At 37.0% G+C, this 15000-nt stretch overlaps 1 protein-coding gene across 1 annotated transcript in view; it reads left to right on the top strand.

The window, feature by feature from the left end:
* Positions 1 to 15000, top strand: part of LOC135221686 (protein C19orf12 homolog) — a 365807-nt gene that overhangs the window by 313120 nt on the left and 37687 nt on the right. The window lies entirely within an intron of this gene.

Raw genomic sequence — 15000 nt, 5'->3', positions numbered from 1 at the left:
GGTCATTTGACCCATGTAAAACACACGCGCGCGCGCACACACACACACATTTATAGGGTGTAACGCCAGTTTATGCAAATATTTAGGGGAATAAAAGAAAAAGTAATTTTTAGCTGAAAATGTTCTATAAACATATACAATTTAAGACTTCGTTTGTCAATGAGGGAAATTTTAAAATAACAGTTATCACTAGCGCTACTTTCACACGATGGCTGTTGGTAGTGAGAAGTCGCAGAGCCGGGGGTGGGAGGTGGGGTCGGTTGCCGTATGGAAGGAGGATCGAGTGATGAGGCCGAAGTTAATAAAGTTACTGCTAATCAAATATATTATTTAGGTTTAAAAAAATGCTTGCATCATTGAATCCCTTTCCCTTCCTATCATTGGTATTCATTGGACATTTATATAATAATGATAATATCTTTTATTTCAGCTCAGGGTCATATACATGGCATATACAAAGTACAGACAGTAAGATACACAATCTTGATACACGAGATAACATGATAAAAAATGAATAAACGGCACTATCCACACTATAGCTGAGGTAGTATAAAAGATAGTAATCATAATACTGTTAATAACAGTAATAATATTGGAGAGAAAAAAAAGAATGCTTTGAGAGTTATAATAGTTAGTGCTCAGATAATATAACTTAAAATTTCAGCTAGAGACCTTAGGTGGTTACAGTAGTCAGGTCCAGAGGGCTAAGTACGCAAATTGAATGCAGAAAAACTTTAACTTGATAGTATTCACAGTAATAATAAAGAAGTAAAATATCAGCAGTAAATATAATAATAATGACAGATTTTGCAGATGACACTTGCCAATACAGGGATTGAGTCCTTCAGGGAACAAAGGCCTCATTTTCCCATCTTTCCCACAATTTAGATCTTCTTCTTGCTTCACTCCTTAGGATGCATTGTATGAGCGAGTTGCTGCTGTTTCTCACTCGGGTTATCAGACTGGACATTGTTCGCCTTACAGTGTTTTTTAGTTGTCCAGGCGGTTTTCTATGAACATCTGTGTGGCGGAGTGGTAGCGAGGAGTGTTTGTGAGGCGTCTCAAAATGTCATTGTGCACAACAGTGATACGTCTCGGGTATAGTTCGTCCAGATGAGAAGAGAACCCCACCATAAAGGGATTTTTTGACAAAGGAAAAATCTATTTCTGGGGGAAGACCTGTGTCGCCCAGTGAAATGTTCCTTTTAGCATCATTTCTAGGTATAAATAAATGCTAAATATACCAGAGAAAAAAGCCATATGGAATGTCAGAGTTACTACCTCCGGCTCGCTCACCCTCATAGGGTTGTCGGTATAGCACAGGAGCGAATGATACGAGCAGAAGAGCAGCAGTTTCACGTCTCGGTGACAGAAGGTAAAGCTTTTTGCAATCATGTTGTCAGTTGCACATAATTTACGACACCTCTTGTTCAATGTCTCCCGTGTCTGTCAGGTCGTCGGTGCTATGTGACCCAAATACGGAAATTCGTGCACGAATACCAGCCGATGATTTTCGAGGAAAATTTGTGGTTCTGTAATATGCTTAAGCGATCTCGGGAGCAGCGGCATGCTCTGGGTCTTGTTTCGTTGTATAGGATATCCAATTCTCTGCATATTGGCGGCAAGTGTCGATGAGTCGTTGGAGACCTTGCACTATTGGGAAATCAGAACCATATCGTCGGCGTAACAGAGGTTGTTTATAGTTGTTTCATTGACAGTGCATTCGATTGGGAGTGAGTTCAGTTTGATATTCTAGGCATCTGTGTACGTATTAAACATGTATGGGGAGAGAATGCCCCCTTGCCGAAGCCCGTTTAGGGTGCCGAAGGTGCAACGATACTAGGCGTGCTTCTTCATTGCATCTATCAAATGATTTTCAAAGGTTTGTTTTTAAAAATCTCTCCCTCTCCTCTAAAGTATTCGTCAGAACCAGTCATAGGCGTAGACCTAGTCATGATTCCTGGGTGAATAATTCTGTGATGAAGCGGCAGGACAATGCGCACTAAAATTCAAGGTTCACAAATGAACGTGGCTCAGCAACGGTATTTGGTAAATTGCTCGAAATCAATTGCTCGAAAACAAAATGCTCGAAATCAATTGCTCGAAAAATTGTTACTCGAACTCTCAATTGCTCGAAAGACAGGTTGTTGCTCGAAAGCCGAACTATCAATTGCTCGAAAGACCGATTTCTCGAAAGCCGAACTATTAACTGCACGAAAGCAAATAAACATTAACTAAGTATCATTATCTTAACCATTAAACCATTTCTAAACCGTTATCTGAACTTTTGTTTATTTCATTAGTTTTCCTTGTTTTATTCCATAACTTTCGTTAGAAACTCCGAACCATAAGTTTTGTACAAAGCGAAAAAGGAAAGAAGAAATTGTGTTTAGATGGCTACTTATATATAAAGGATAAATCAGTGAGCAATAAAATATATTGGAAATGTGAAATGTGTGAATGAAGTTGGAAGCAGAAAAAAATACCGTGATTGTACTCAAAGATTACAAATTATTGTATCTTTCTATAGTGACACGGAAAATGTTGAAGAATATTTAAGAAGTGTTGCTCACAATATTTCATATTAATAAAGTATCGAATTAAGTTTCGCATCCTCGTTTTTAATTGTAAAGCCAAATGAATTTATGAATTATAACTTTTTTTTCCTTCGCTTTTTAATTGTAAAGACAAACAAATTTATGAATTTTTCAATTAGTTTCGATCAACCTGTCTTTCGAGCAATTGATAGTTTCGAGTAATAATTTTTCGAGCAATTGCTTTCGATTTTGCGATGTTTTCGAGCAATTGACTTCGAGCAATTTACATGGATTCCTCAGCAACATCTACACTACTTACTTGAGGCCATACGATACCACTACTAGCTAATCGTTCAAATTAGAATACTTGAAAGATAAAGATTCATAATTAAAAGATTAGCAATCCATTTGCCCCATTCAAATTCAACACCCTCCTTCCCCCTTACCCCACATCCCAGGCTACTTCAGCTTCTCATGACTAATCTCCATCTGCATGAAAGCAGCAGTAATGATAATGTTCAATTTAAAATTTCCCTCACCTACAAACTAAACCTTGAAAGAATGCATATGCTTATAGAAAATTTTCTGCTCAAAAGTAAACTCGTGTTACACCCTGTGTATATAAATATAAATACACACACATTATATTACTCGTAATAGGCTCAATAAGACGTGATGGTCTAGATTCCACATTCTTTAATTTACAAGGTACAAAGTTCCGAAGACTTTCTGTCTTCTTCTCAAGGTACTGAAGCACAGTGGAGGTAAAAGCTGCACTTATGCTGTTTATCTACTCAGTGCTTTGATACCTGAAGATGAAGACTATGTCCTCGAAAGCTTATGCGTTGTAAATGAAAGAATCTGGAATCTGAACCATCCTGTCATATTGAAGCCTAATGCGAGTAATATTAATTATATACCGTGAAGTGCGTTGGCTTGCGGGCTTACACACACACACACACACACACACACACACTATATATATATATATATATATATATATATATATATATATATGTGTGTGTGTGTGTGTGTGTGTGTGTGTGTGTGTGTGACCAGAAACTATGAAAGACAAACATACAAAGACTTAGTTTTACTTTTCATGATAATTTGATTTTATTATGAGAATATGAGAGTTAAAATGTATCTCATTTGATTCCGTAGTGCAGCTGCTAGTTGTATTTTCGTTAAAATCGGTAATTTGTTAGCAGCGCGATTATGCTTACAAGTAAATTTTATAAATAGAGTCATTGATAATAGGTAATGCTTATTCATTGTCCCTGCCTGCTGTGCAATTCGGAAAAGTTAATAGTCTTTCAAGTAACTTTTATGATTTCCGAATGAGACAGTTGCTGCTTTTTTATATATAAATGGCCGTTATAATAGTAATAATAATAATAATAATAATAATAATAATAATAATAATAATAATAATAACCAACCCAACAGAAACCAAAACAGCAACCTCCTTGGAAAAGGCGACTGGAAAAGCAAATCATGGTGATGAGATCTGACTTGAGTAAACTGAAAGAGATGGCAGAAAAAAGGCTAAGAAGCAAGAAAACAAGGGAGGAACTCAACGAGAAATACAAAGTACAAGAGAGGGGATTAAACAACACAATAGAAGATGTAAAACAGAGGCTTAAGGCCAAAGCACATAAGATCCAACGATACATGAACAGGACTAAGGGATACCAACAGAAACAAACTATTCGGAACCAACCAGAAAAGACTATACAGCCAACTAAGAGGGGAAGACAACCACCCAGAAATTCCTGAAGCCGAACCAAGTAAGAGACTCTGGGAAAACATATGGAGCAATCCGGTATCACACAACAAACATGCAACATGGCTCCAGGAAGTCAAGGAAGAAGAAACAGGGAGAATAAAACAAAGATTCACAGACATCACGACAGACACAGTCAGACACCAACTAAAGAAAATGCCAAACTGGAAAGCCCCAGGTCCCGATGAAGTCCATGGATACTGGCTCAAAAACTTCAAGGCCCTACACCCACGAATAGCAGAAACAACTCCAGCATTGTATCTCAAATCACCAAGCACCCAAATGGATGACCACAGGAAGAACATCCTTAGTACAAAAAGACAAGAGTAAGGGAAATATAGCCAGTAACTACAGGCCTATCAACCTGCCTACCAATAATGTGGAAGTTACTAAACAGGTATCATCAGTGAAAGGCTATACAACTACCTAGAGGAAACAAACACCATCCCCCACCAACAGAAAGGCTGCAGAAGGAAGTGTAGGGGCACAAAAGACCAGCTCCTGATAGACAAAATGGTAATGAAGAACAGTAGGAGAAGGAAAACCAACCTAAGCATGGCATGGATAGACTATAAGAAAGCCTTCGACATGATACCACACACATGGCTAATAGAATGCCTGAAAATATATGGGGCAGAGGAAAATACCATCAGCTTCCTCAAAAATACAATGCGCAACTGGAATACAATCCTTACAAGCTCTGGAATAAGACTAGCAGAGGTTAATATAAGGAGAGGGATCTTCCAGGGCGACTCACTGTCCCCACTACTCTTCGTAGTAGCCATGATTCCCATGACAAAAGTACTACAGAAGATGGATCGCGGTACCAACTCAAGAAAAGAGGGCAACAGAATCAACCATCTGATGTTCATGGACGACATCAAGCTGTATGGTAAGAGCATCAAGGTAATAGATACCCTAATCCAGACTGTAAGGATTGTATCTGAGGACATCAGGATGGAGTTTGGAATAGAAAAAATGCGCCTTAGTCAACATACAAAAAGGCAAAGTAACGAGAACTGAAGGGATAAAGCTACCAGATGGGAACAACATCAAAACACATAGATGAGACAGGATACAAATACCTGGGAATAATGGAAGGAGGAGATATAAAACACCAAGAGATGAAGGACACGATCAGGAAAGAATATATGGCAGAGACTCAAGGCGATACTCAAGTCAAAACTCAACGCCGGAAATATGATAAAGCATAAACACATGGGCAGTGCCAGTAATCAGATACAGCGCAGGAATAGTGGAATGGACGAAGGCAGAACTCCGCAGCATAGATCAGAAAACCAGGAAACATATGACAATACACAAAGCATACACCCAAGAGCAAATACGGACAGACTATACATAACACGAAAGAAGGAGGGAGAGGACTACTAAGTATAGAGGACTGCGTCAACATCGAAAACAGAGCACTGGGGCAATATCTGAAAACCAGTGAAGACGAGTGGCTAAAGAGTGCATGGGAAGAAGGACTAATAAAAGCAGACGAAGACCCAGAAATATACAGAGACAGGAGAAAGACAGAAAGAACAGAGGACTGGCACAACAAACAATGCATGGACAATACATGAGACAGACTAAAGAACTAGCCAGCGATGACAATTGGCAATGGCTACAGAGGGGAGAGCTAAAGAAGGAAACTGAAGGAATGATAACAGCGGCACAAGATCAGGCCCTAAGAACCAGATATGTTCAAAGTACGATAGACGGAAATAACATCTCTCCCATATGTAGGAAGTGCAATACGAAAAGTGAAACCATAAACCACATAGCAAGTGAATGCCCGGCACTTGCACAGAACCAGTACAAAAGAGGCATGATTCAGTAGCAAAAGCCCTCCACTGGAGCCTGTGCAAGAAACATCAGCTACCTTGCAGTAATAAGTGGTACGAGCACCAACCTGAAGGAGTGATAGAAAACGATCAGGCAAGATCCTCTGGGACTATGGTATCAGAACGGATAGGGTGATACGTGCAAAACAGAACCAGACGTGACGTTGATTGACAAGGTCAAGAAGAAAGTATCACTCATTGATGTCGCAATACCATGGGACACCAGAGTTGAAGAGAAAGAGAGGGAAAAATTGGATAAGTATCAAGATCTGAAAATAGAAATAAGAAGGATATGGGATATGCCAGTGGAAATCGTACCCATAATCATAGGAGCACTAGGCACGATCCCAAAATCCCTGAAAAGGAATCTAGAAAAACTAGAGGCTGAAGTAGCTCCAGGACTCATGCAGAAGAGTGTGATCCTAGAAACGGCACACATAGTAAGAAGAGTGATGGACTCCTAAGGAGGCAGGATGCAACCGGAACCCCACACTATAAATACCACCCAGTCGAATTGGAGGACTGTGATAAAGCAAAAAAAAAAAAAAAAAAAAAAAAAAAATAAAAAAAAAATAATAATAATAATAATTACTATTATTATTATTATTAGCAGTAGTAGTAGTAGTAGTAGTGGTAGTTGCAACCTGCAATGTTAGTGAATTTTTTGTTTTGGCTCTTGTGATACTATGTATGCTTTTGTAGCTGTGTTGGCGTTTAGGTTCGAGATGTTTCTTGTTTTCTACTTATTTGCGGTTGTAGTATACTTTGAATACTGGTATATTTATTTTTTGTTTGCAGCTAGTATATGTTATTTATTTGTTTAAATCTTTTTGACAAAGGATAATCACACTCAGTTATTCAGAAAAAATTTAAATTCAGTTTACTTCAACAGTGGATAGATGTTGAGCCGCCTCTCTCTCTCTCTCTCTCTCTCTCTCTCTCTCTCTCTCTCTCTCTCTCTCTCTCTCTCTCTCTCTCTCTCTCTCGGTGCGTTTGGTTAGTTGCTTGTTTTCTGAGGGACCTTGCACAAAATAATAGTATATGCATTGATGGGTATTTATCTGTGACTTTTTAGGATTAGTACTTTGTATATTGAATTTATCTGTTGTTACTCTAAAGTTGTTGATTTTTAAAATATCATAAATGACTTGAGTTGTTTACATCTCTAATGAATTTGTTCAGATAATTAATATTATGGTTTTTTACATTAGAAATTTCCAGTCTTTGAGAGTACGCATGTTTTGTAATGCTGCAGAAAATATAGAAATATGTTGTTTGGTTATTTTAAAAACTATCAAGATGGTTGAAATAGGATGCGCAGCTAAAACTGGAAACCATTCATTAATGATATGAATTCATGAAAATGAAAGAATAAAAATATCGCTGAGAAATTTAGATAAAAAGCAGAATAAAAGTCAAAGTGATTTCCGTATAAAAGCTGAAACAAAAGGGCACTCAGAAGCGACCCTTCCTCCCGCAGCCGTATTTGCATAGCCAGCCAACCGTCAACAGTCTCGCTGATTTCATCAAAAATAGTCGCACTCTCAGTGTAGGAGGAAACTCACAATATTTCACCTAAATATGTTATCCAAAACACAGGTCACTACGTCACTCGCTGTCTTAGGATTTTATTGCTGCATGATAATGGGAACTGTCTGCTATTCTACTTTTCCTTGCTTTTAAGTGCCTTTTAATTAACAATTAATTTCTTGAATTTAACAATTATTTTCTTGTTTTAAAAAGAAAACCTTTAAATCGTCGGACTACGAAGGCATCATCGTAGATATTGTCATTGTAACTTGAACTCGCGTGTACACAGAAATTATCATATGATATAAAAATTGAAAGGCTTCAACAGTCATTTCTTTTTATATGTTTATCGATGTGCATTTATGATATATATTAAAACCGAAGACTTGAGTACACGTCGTCGACGAATTTCGCCATGAAATTCGTGATAGGTTTCCTTCCTAGTCGTTCGGTATTTTTGGAAAGTTGGAATACCATCTGTTTGAAGTACCAAGATTTTTACATTTCGAAAAAATGGAACAATGGTGGTGATGACTTTCTGGTTGACGGGGAGGGGATATTTAGAGAAATAGTCACAAATCGGAGTTATACATTTTTGTAGTGATTTCAGTAGGGGTAAGATATCAGTCATAATGATGTTGAAGTTATAAGTTATTCTTAAAAGAGGTTTGGGCTTTCATAAAGGCTGTTCCATTTAGAAAGGATTATTCCCCATTTTTTTTTAAATATTCGAGTAGACAAAACACGAACATTCAGTTGCTCTCGGTAATACCAGACACATTTTGTCCAAAGACCTCTGTAGACAGCTAAAAATGATTTTACTTTGTGAAAATATCGGAAACAGTTTCCATTAACGACTACAGAGCTTAGCTTTTGGATACCCGGCCTTTTTTTATATGTGAAATAGATGCTATAAAAGTGGAATTTATCTGTATTAGACCATTATAAAATAAAGTGAAAACATCCATAGTTGATCGCATATCTCCTGAAGGCTGAGGAGTTATGTTATCTGATGTAAGAGACAGAGGTCTGTATCATATTCATCGTGTTTTGTCCTTGGCAGATGATATGAAATTAAGTCATGGGTAACAACACGTAATTGTTTTCCTTCAACGGAAAACATTTATTTGTTTATTATTTATTGGGATGGGGTTGGTTGTGGGAAGTTAGGTAGACACTTGGATCCTTCTGTATCCTGCATGCATAGGATCCCTTGGACGTACACTTGTCATGTCCAATTGAAAGGATTTTTTTTTTTTTTTTTTTTTTGTACAGGTAGTCTGTTCTGTGGGAATATGGCAGGCGGCATTTTGACTTAAGGGAGACTACGTCCTTATTGAGCATACAAGGGTCAGAATGATTTATGGAGTGAGATCGCCCAAACTTTCCTAACAGCTAAATTTCAGGTAGATACTGGTATCAGGAATTCAAGTCGAGGAAATAAAGCACATTAATAAGATAATAATTTGAAAGGCCGTTAAAGATTCTTATTTTTTTCTGTGATTCAGTGACTTTTTTTTTTTTCTATCTGAGGTGAAGATTCTTGAAATGAACGGGAATGTAAGATGTATGTGGCTTTGTACCAGATGTAGGTCATTTCAGCCAAGAGGCAATATGCATATCATTGGTTTTGAGTTAATGATTTTCATTCTCCCATCGATTCCTCATTGAAACTCTAATTAAAAATAAGAAAATATAGGTAAAATTGCCACAAATTTATATAGAACATCTCAGAAATTATATATTTTGTACCTAAAAAAGGGACATTTAATCTTCGTTTTTCCGAATTTATGTCTTCAAACTATGTTCCGCATTATAGGTAGCTACACGACTCATAGGGTGTGCTGGCGGAAGCCTATCATAATTTATCTCTGAACTCCACTCGTTGGAGTGTTTAGGGTTCACGGATTATTAGTACAAAATGAACAAACCACAGCCTGGATGATTTCCTTTAATTTTCAGCGTATTTCACTGTTCAAGCCAATTAGAGTATTTCATCATGAAACAGCATTCAACGAATAGACCGGTGAAGAATTGACTTCTTCTTTGCTGTCAAATCGACATCATTCTCGACAGCTTCCTGCTGGTAGCCTTTCATCTCCCTTTGTTTTCGTCTGGCTCTAGTTGCCATGGAAACTGTGACAGTATTGTGTAATGGAGTGATAAGATTTATATTCTGCCTTCGTTAATTCTGTGTCCTGTAGCCTTCATTAAAGCAAAAGCTTAACTATGCGTCATTGTTTCATATATTTAAGAAAGTATTTCTCTGAGGGTTATTCTTGAGGTTCTAGATTCGAGGATTCAAGATTTCAAGCTTTGTGAGCGGTAGGAATGATATTCTAGGAACGGGGAAAGGTTTTAAATCTCTCTCTCTCTCTCTCTCTCTCTCTCTCTCTCTCTGTTACGAGTTTACTAGGGAGTTATTAGCTAGCTTAGTTAGCCTTTGTTAACTGTAAAGAGAACTCTCCTCAACTGAACACAGTGCTCGCTGTTTTCAGAAAGTATGAGACAGTCTTTGTCGTGCAACAGTTATGAAAGGCTGAACTAAAGCTTCTTTTAATCTGTAATTAAGATCTGTTTTGCTCTGAATACATCGCAGTTATTATGTAAAAAAAATCTGACCGTGATGATGCGAGTAAAGGTAATTGAGTATCAGTAGCAGTTATATTGAAGTAAGTTATAAAGATTTCGATTTTATGAATACAACGTAGAATTGGTTGTTTTGAATTCCCTGTGTTACTTTTGTGTTAAGGCAGTGCTTGAAATGCTCGAAAATTTTTAAAAAACAATGGTGTTGTATAAAGTTTTGTTTTGAATAAGAAGCTGCAGAAAATAGATATGTTGTATGTGATCTTGATCCTAATTTTCAAAAAAAGGGAAAAAAAGTTTAATTATATATAGACGTTAATTTTAATTTGATTTTCATATTATTACCCTCTCCTTTAGTGTTTTGAAAAAAAAATATTACATAAGTTACTAAAAAGAAAAACAATTCGAATCCAAAATAGCATGAATGAATGTTCTGAAGGCTGAGAGCACTTGATCAATGTTCCTAAAATCTGAAATTGGAAACCTTATTAATTTGTTCATTCAGAATTTGAAAAGGGACAATTAAAAGCTTTTAGATGCTACTGGCATTTGGTCACCAGTCATTTATAAACTTTGAATGAAAGAAATCCGAATCGTACCCAGTAGCATATTCCCCAGTGGGTGATATGCAAGGAATGATTAGCTCTTGTTTCCATTTGTGAGGCTTCTGAGAGATTCATCAGAACTTCTCGATGATCTGATTCCGAACGTTATTGGTCTTGGATGAGTCTGAATGAGAAGGTAAACAGAATTTGCTTTTTCTTTTGTCTTCATCTCTCGTGTCACCTTTTTATTTTCTTTTCCTTTGTCTTCATCTTTCATGTCACCTTTCTTTTTATTTTCATGTCATTTCGCTCTTTATTTTTCTTTAAATTTAATTTTGATCTTTATTTGTGCTCCTCAGTGAGTGGTGAAACCTCGACAACCTTTATAATATCTTTTTCATAATGAATATTAGTATTTTGTTTTCAGTGACACATAGCTGGATGTATTGCCCAAAGTGCGCTCCAAATTAAATGGAAAACAAATGTGTATGGGAGCAGGCTTCAGCTGCTTGGTTAATTCAAACAGATGTTGTCGTCATCTCAAAGTACGTTATTGAATAAGGCAAAGTGAAAGGCTGTATAACATGATAAGGGCAACATATAGAAAAATCTTTTAAAAGTCTCAACCACATTCCTCTCAAAATTGCTGGAAAAATGATGATGCTTTTTGGTCTTAACAATCGGTTGTTATTATCTGGTTTTATTGGCATCCTCTCTTTTAAAACGTCTGTCTTGTAAGTCCTTTTGCAAGTTAATTGCTTTCTAAATTCTACTAGACAAAGGACTTCACTGTTATAAAAGCCCTTTTCTTACACCTTATCTTATACCTCATTTCATTCTTCCAAAATCCCTCATTTCACATTTGCTTCAAAGAAAATATACTTCAACTGCTTCCAGTATTTCTTGCACGCGTTCTTATACACTGCGCCAGTCACCTATATCATGAAAGTGATTGTAAGATAAAGGATAGGTGGTAAATGACTGAAGTGAAGAGATAAAGCTCCATAATCATCATGTGGATGTTTTGGGACAAATGTTCCAAATGTTGGTAAGATGAGAGAAGAGGTGAATAAAATATGTGAAGAAGTTAGTAGTATGTATGCCATAGACTGGAAGTTTATGTTAGAGTGTGTAAGGGGACTGTTGAGTCAGCTGTCGTGTATGGTAATGAAGTGTGGATTTTGCATGTGAATGGACGGTTTTATCTGCTGCGGTGAATTGTTTATATAATAAAATATGTAGCACGAGACGAACTGAAATGGAGACAAATGTGGGGATTCGCGGGAGTGATAAAAGAGGTATCACAGGTGGAAGAATGGATCATTGTTTTGACATGGTCTGGTCATGGGGAAAGATTGGAGAATTTCAAGTTTCTGAATAGTACCTATGCATTATGGAAGTGTCCAGGGAAAGACGAGAGCAAGACCTAGAGAAGGATTTTGAGGCTCCTCCTGTGGGGTAATTACTTGACATCTATTCAGCCATTTCTAGGTCGTACTCTCCTCTTTCCTATACTATTCAGAAAATTGAAATTCTTCAATCTTTCCGCATGGCAAAACTGATCCATTCTTTCGCCTATGATACCTCTTTTATCACCCCTGCGAATCTCCACGTTCATCACCATTTCAAATTGTCTCGTGCTATATATATATATATAATTAATTTATATATATTTATAAATATATATAATATATAATATATAATTATATAGTGAACCCATGTATATTGAGTCAGTAAGCTCCTCACATTGGGGACTTGCCTGAGTTTCTAAACTGCATTTGGTGCGTTCAGTCTTGTCGACGATTGAAGGGTGATAAGAGAAATGGATTTAGACACGGGAATTCTTTGACCCCGCCTTCCGGATATTTGAATCTGAATTCAGTTTCTAACTTATGCTTTTCTGGAAAACTTATAATGCCACTTTAAGACACTTGAAGTGCCACGAAGTGCGCGCGCACGAGAGAGAGAGAGAGAGAGAGAGAGAGAGAGAGAGAGAGAGAGAGAGAGAGAGAGAGATAAAACTGCGATTTCTCTCCATTTCAGTGTTCATCTGGAAAGTCGTGATGATGTTCTCGACTAAATGTTAATATATAAGTTTAATTTAATTAGGGATTTCGATGAAACGCAGGTTTTCCAAAAGTATTTTGTTGTGATGAAAAGGTAAACATTTGAATCAGAGTTTTTTTTAGGGAGTTTGCGCATTAGCAAATATTGCAGACCTCAAAGGACATCCCACTTCGACTTGTTGCACGCTGAGATCTACCGCGTATCGTTTTTCCTCCGTAGGGCTTTGCGAATCAAGGCATAGGGCACCTTTGACTGTGGTCCAGCGTCTTGAGACTGTTCTCATATAGTTTGGATTTGCGTTAAACCAGAAAATGAATAGCATTAACAGTTGCTTTTACAGTCCCAAGTATACGGCGATAAAAACCTTTCGCATAAAATAACATTATCGCAGAGATCGTTGAGGATGGATAGGTATCGGGGAAAAAAGGGTGGTGTATTAATGAAACGGTTTGAGAGGAATAGTTGTTATAATTCTTGGCTCATTATTCCAGTGTTACTGGAAAAAATATTTTTGTTAATAAAATCGATGTGAAAGGCGTACCTACAGTTAGATGTCTCCACAGAGCGAACAGGTTGAACAAATAAATGTGGAAGGTTATGAAGTTAGAATATACGTCATTGTTATGATAAGTCAGAGTGAGTTGATTGGTTATATTGCTTATCTGATATTTATGATGAATGCTCCGTTCAACAAACATACATTATCAACTAAAACACATTTAGATGATTTGCGATTGCATACTTGCAGGTTTGTATAGCGTAAATATGATTAAGACATCAGTATGTTTATAGTATAGTCATAATACTATATATATATGTATATATACATATATATGTGTGTGTGTGCGTGCGTGCCCGTGTATATATATATATATATATATATATATATATATATATATATATATATATATATATATATATACATTCAATTTATGTATTTAGCCCTCTGGACTAGACTACTGTAACCACCTAAGGTCTCTAGTGAAATTTAAGCTATATAATTTGTGCACTAACTGTTATAACTCTCAATGCATTTTTTTTTTCTCACCAACATTATTACTATTACCAGTATTATGATTACTCTTTTATGCTACCTCAGCTATTTTGTGGATAAGTGCCGATTACTAATTTTTTCCTATCATGTTGACTCATATATCTAGATTGTGTATGTTACTGTGTATTTTGTATGTTCATTGTATATGGTCTTGAACCGAAATAAAGGATATTATTATTATTATTATTATTATTATTATTATTATTATTTTTTTATTTTTTTTTTTTTTTTGCTCTATCACAGTCCTCCAATTCGACTGGGTGGTATTTATAGTGTGGGGTTCCGGGTTGCATCCTGCCTCCTTAGGAGTCCATCACTCTTCTTACTATGTGTGCCGTTTCTAGGATCACACTCTTCTGCATGAGGCCGGAGCTACTTCAGCCTTCTAGTTTTCCTAGATTCCTTTCAAGGATCTTGGATCGTGCCTAGTGCTCCTATGATTATGGGTACGATTTCCACTGGCATATCCCATTATCCTTCTTATTTCTATATTTTCAGATCTTGATACTTATTCAATTTTTCCCTCTCTTTTCTCTTCAACTCTGGTGTCCCATGGTATTGCGACATCAATGAGTGATACTTTCTTCTTGACCTTGTCAATCAACGTCACGTCTGGTCTGTTTGCACGTATCACCCTATCCGTTCTGATACCATAGTCCCAGAGGATCTTTGCGTGATCGTTTTCTATCACTCCTTCAGGTTGGTGCTCGTACCACTTATTACTGCAAGGTAGCTGATGTTTCTTGCACAGGCTCCAGTGGAGGGCTTTTGCTACTGAATCATGCCTCTTTTTGTACTGGTTCTGTGCAAGTGCCGGGCATTCACTTGCTATGTGGTTTATGGTTTCACTTTTCGTATTGCACTTCCTACATATGGAGAGATGTTATTTCCGTCTATCGTACTTTGAACATATCTGGTTCTTAGGGCCTGATCTTGTGCCGCTGTTATCATTCCTTCAGTTTCCTTCTTTAGCTCTCCCCTCTGTAGCCATTGCCAATTGTCATCGCTGGCTAGTTCTTTAGTCTGTCTCATGTATTGTCCGTGC

This window comes from Macrobrachium nipponense, chromosome 3 (assembly GCF_015104395.2).
Source record: "Macrobrachium nipponense isolate FS-2020 chromosome 3, ASM1510439v2, whole genome shotgun sequence".
In the NCBI taxonomy this organism is placed as follows: Eukaryota; Metazoa; Arthropoda; class Malacostraca; order Decapoda; family Palaemonidae; genus Macrobrachium; species Macrobrachium nipponense.
The sequence above is the reverse complement of the archived record's forward strand: the minus strand, read 5'-3'. Positions and strand labels throughout refer to the sequence as shown.